Source organism: Equus quagga, chromosome 13, assembly GCF_021613505.1.
Source record: "Equus quagga isolate Etosha38 chromosome 13, UCLA_HA_Equagga_1.0, whole genome shotgun sequence".
In the NCBI taxonomy this organism is placed as follows: Eukaryota; Metazoa; Chordata; class Mammalia; order Perissodactyla; family Equidae; genus Equus; species Equus quagga.
In genome coordinates, this window is record NC_060279.1 from 71913739 (window position 1) to 71918697 (window position 4959).

At 44.0% G+C, this 4959-nt stretch overlaps 1 pseudogene; it reads left to right on the forward strand.

Annotated features, from left to right (window-relative positions):
- The first annotated feature begins 3401 nt into the window (after positions 1–3401).
- LOC124250223 (60S ribosomal protein L23a-like) lies at positions 3402–3891 on the forward strand (annotated as a pseudogene).
- Positions 3892–4959: the final 1068 nt, after the last annotated feature.

Consider the following 4959-nt stretch of genomic DNA (forward strand, 5'->3'; position numbering starts at 1 on the left):
CTGGGGGCTGCCCCACCTGCCAGCAGGCCAGCCCCCCCCCGGCGCGCCCCCCCCCCCGCCCGGCCCCGCCCCCCCCCCCCCCCCCCCGCCCAGAGCAGAGCATCTCCAGGCCCCTTCTCTCCCAGAGCCTTGCCCCTCTCAGGACCCATGCAGCCAGAGGCGGAACTTTCCTTAGTGGTCAGAGCAGGGGAAGCTAAGCAGTCGAACAGATTCCCCTGCATACAGGGTGAGGAGTGGGGTGACTGGGACCCTCCCACGTTAAAGCATCTGTTCTCTTAACCTTTGATTCACCTCCCTTCCCGCAATGGCTGAGGCCACAGACTCTGCAACCAGCCCCTGCCAGGACCCCTGGAGCCTAGGAAATCCCTTTAGACCCTATATCTGTGCCTCCATTCCAAACCCACTTGCTCATCCTGGTGTCTGTGCTATTATTTCTGGTGTCTGACTTTCTGCAGAATCTTTCAAAGGAACATTCAACTCATTTTGTTTACTTAATGCTAAATTCCAGCTGCTTCCTGGGCCAGTGTTCTCAACCCTGACTGTGCATTAGAACCAACCATTTTGGGATCTTTTGCAATACCCTGTTGTCCAGGTCATGTGTCACACCAGTTGACTCAGAGTTTCTGGTCTGGATACCTTGGTGGGTCTGCTGCACAGAGAAAACTATGGAATCTTCTTCACTCAAGCCATGGAACTCACACGCAAGTCCAGGATCCCTGAGACCACTCACAGGGAAATAAATTCAACAATATCCACATCTTGTTGATAAGTATGACCATAACTACTGGAGAAAACACACAAAACAAGGGTTTGTTTTCTTGGCATACATTTATTGAATGCTTCCTTGATGCCAGACAGCATTCCAGGTGTTGGGATAACAAAGATTTATAGAACATGGTCTCAGCCCTTGTATAGATAAAAGCCTAGGTGGGGAGGAAGGCATGTGAGCAACAGCAAGAAGAGAACATTAGAATTCAGTGTGATGATGGTCACCGTGGTGCATGGGTGATAGAACCATGGAAGAGGGGTGCTGGGAGAAGGCGGGGAAGATTTATGGGTGCAGAAGTCCAGCAAGATGGATCTGGAATGATAGAGCCGTGCATCCCACCCACAGACAAGGGATGACGCGAAAGCTTTAACCAACACGTCTACTGAACATCTTTCTGGCCCTGCACTGTGCTAGATACAGGGCCAACAAGCAGTGTATGAGACAGAAAAGACTCCTGGCCTGCTTCAGGTGACAGACGTGGAAGATGAAATTGCACACGCAATCATTGTCATCACCAAGAAGTCCGAGGTGTTACGGAATCATAAAACAGGAGTGTTGAGGTCTATGGGAGATCTCAGAGGGCCTCTCTGAGGAATTGCCGTTTAAGTTGGAAGCTCAAGGGTGAGCCAGGGTTATTCGGGTGGAGAACAGGTATGGAGTAAGAACTGCCATGCAGAGGGAGCTCAGTTACAAAAAAACAAAGACACGAACAAGTATGCCAGACTTGGTGCAGGGGGCACATGGCATCAGTGTGTGAGGGACAGAGGCAGATGGAAAGGTGGGCTGGGCCAATGTTTGAAGAGGCTGTGTGATGTTGTGTGCTGGAGTTTGACATCATTTCCTGTAGATGCTGGAGAATCAGACAGTAGATGCTCCTTTCACTATTGTTGGAAAATCCACAAAAATGCAAATTTTTAATTTTGAATGTTGTCGGGTAGCTTTCCCAACATTTTTATAAAAGCATGAATTCCCTAAGTAAAAAATGAGCAATTTCATTACCTCTTGATTAAATATACATTACACGCTGAGCATTGGGCCAAACCCAGGTGATGGGAAAGGGAGCGGTGGAGATGTGGCCTTGTGCTAGGAACATCCATCCTCACTGGGACACAGACAGGGGAACATCAACCTGCATTTAATTATCTCATTTAAATCATGGGGGGTGTCCTGAAGTGGGCTGTGACCAGGGAGGACTCTGAGGCTGTTGAACAGGGAAGGTCAAGAGGACTGAAGGACCCAGAAGAATGGCTTTGAGGAAGCAACGGTCTAGTTCAAATCTGAAGGTTGGGAAGATGTGGAATGCGAGTGTTGTGGGCAAATGTGTGTGACGGCCAGAAGCAGAGCACAGAGGGTCCAAGGATGTGTTGGGTGGACTGAGAGCTCTCATCTTTCTTCCTGCCCCACTCTCCTCTTGCCTCCCCTTCTTTCCCTCGCCTTCCATCTTTTTAAAACTTTTTATCTTGAGAAAACTGTAAATCCACATGAAGTTGTAAAAAATAATACAGACGGATTGCATATGCCAGTTTCACCCAGCTCTTCCCATTGTATCATCTTGCATAATTCTAGTATAATATCTCAACCAGGAAATTGACACTGATACAATTCCTCCACTTTTTTTTAAGGAAAATAAAACTGCACACATGAGTAAGAAAACAACCGATGTATTATCAAGTAGGCCTGCATCAAAGGTAACTCGCTAAGCTCCATCAGGCAAATCTTTCTGTCTCTCTGGGCAAAAGTGTATATGTGCACACACACGTATGTATGCATGAATGTACATAAGTGTACACACACATGTAAGTGTATTATTTAAAAACATATTAAATTATCTAACTCAAATTTGGAATTGTTAAATTATCAACCAAAGATGAGCCCCTTCTCTCTTCAAGGAAAAGGAAATGAAGTCTAGCATTAAATAGAGTATTTGAAATAGGATATTTAAGTTATAAGTATTTGGAATGAGGATCTTGTAAAAATTATATTGAAGAACTTCCTTGGTTTTGAGAAGAAAATAGGTTAGAATATTTTTTCCTTTTGATTAAGTTCCAATTTGGCCCTGAAACAGTTATCATTTTATAGCGATCCCATGTCATCCTTCCACCAATGTTCTATTAGAGTCTCGCTTCCCTCAGGATCTTTGAAATAGATTTCAAGGAAGTGGAAGTCAATGCGGTGCCTTTTCTCCAGGCCGATATATTTTGCTTCTTGCTGCAGGTTCACATTCCAAGTAAAGATTCTGTCCTTTGATACAGTTAGTTCCATTTTCTGTCAGGGAGAAGGATCGAATAAAGGGAAACAAAATGGAAATGTGAACCGATACACAGGAAAGTTACAGGGGTATTTATAAGAATCAAAGTAAGAGTGACTTTTAATAATTCACAAACCATGTGCACAGACATCTCACAATAGCGATGGTTATTTAGTCCCTATGAGGTACTAGTTACCAGGCTGAGTCCTTTAAAAATAACTTGACAAACACAACAAAAATACAAATAATGCATCATTTGCCCGTTTTCCAGATGAGAAAGCCATTACTGCTCAGAGGAATAATGTCATTGGCCTAAAAGTCAAATAAAGAGTAAGAGAAAGAACTAGGAAGTCAAACTCAGGTCAGTACAGTCTTTTCACAAAGATGGCGCCAAAAATGAAGAAAGAAGAGCCTGCCTCTCCCAAAGTCATAGCCAGAGCAAAGGCTTTGAAGGCCAAGAAAGCAGGGATAAAAGATGTGCACGGCCATAAATAAACAAGATCCACACATCGCCCACCTTCTGACGACCTGACACTGCGTCTCTGAAGGCTCCCAAATACCCTGGGAAGACACCAACACCCCCCAGGAGAAACAAGCTTGACCACGATGCCGTCATCAACTTCCTCCCAACCGCCAAATCAGCCATACAGAAGAAAGAGACAATAACACACTTGTGTTCGTGGTGGATGCCAAGGCCAACAAGCACCGGATCAAATAGGCTATAAAGAAGCTCTATGACATTGACGTGGCCAAGGTCAACACTCTGATCAGGCCTGACAGAGGGAAGAAGGCGTATGTTCGACTGGCTCCTGACTACGATGCTTTGGATGTTGCCAACAAAATTAGATCACCTAACCTGAGTCCAGGTGGCTAAATCTAAATATAAATTTTTTTTACCATAAAAAAAAATACCCATCAGGTCAATACAACTTAAAATCCAATGATCTTTCCCCTGCATCACAATACTGGTTTTTCAGATACAGTTGATTTTTTAGATAACACATTGCTGAGGGCAAAGAAAATATATCACTTGGTAGTCTGAGATGAAATCTAACACCTCCAAGTTTATGTCGAAGCCAACTGATAATGAGACTGGCTTTGAACCACAATGGGGACTTTTTGGTAACTTTTGATGCTTTTATGATAACTATGGATTCTTGTCCTTTCTTGGGTGGTTGAAAGTACCATGGATTTTGGAATAAAAATCTTAATTATAGATCCTCTTGGTCTGTCTTGAATGGTAAAATGTGGGGACTTTCCTGACTGGCACACATTCAGCCATCAGGAGGACTGCACTGCCAACCACTCCTTCTTACTCTGAAGAAAGTTAACCCTAAAGATTGTCCCCTCCCTTGTCATGGCTTATTGAATCTGACCCGGGACCCGTCACATGCTTTAGGTACATTTACTCAATCATTTCTCTCAACAACCCTTTGGGGTAAGTTCTAAGATGAACCCATTTACGTATGAGAAAAACAAGGCTCCAAGAGGTGGAGAAATAACTCAGGGTCCCTCAAATAAGAAATGGCACACCTGGGACTAGAATCCAGCTCAGACCGTGCTACAAGGAGCTGGCTAATAAGGATTCTGAAACTAATCATGGTGGAAGGTCTTCTCTAACAGCTGCTTTTCTAGATAAAATGCCCCTGACCAGACCTTATCACTTTTGTCTAGTTGGACGGCTATTCAACAGCTTCCTTTCCAGCCCTCTCAAAGAATTCAAGTGTTAGACTTCGTTCCATGTTTATTCCAAAGACATATGTGATATCCCCAAAGATGTACAGTGGGTCCTCATCATTCACAGATTCTGTATTTGTGAATGGGTTTATTTGCTAAAATTTATCTGTAACTCCAAAATCAATACTTTTGGTGCTTTTGTGGTCATCCATGGACAAGTGGAGAGCAACAAAAATTTTGAATTGCCTGATGCTCATGGTCCTGG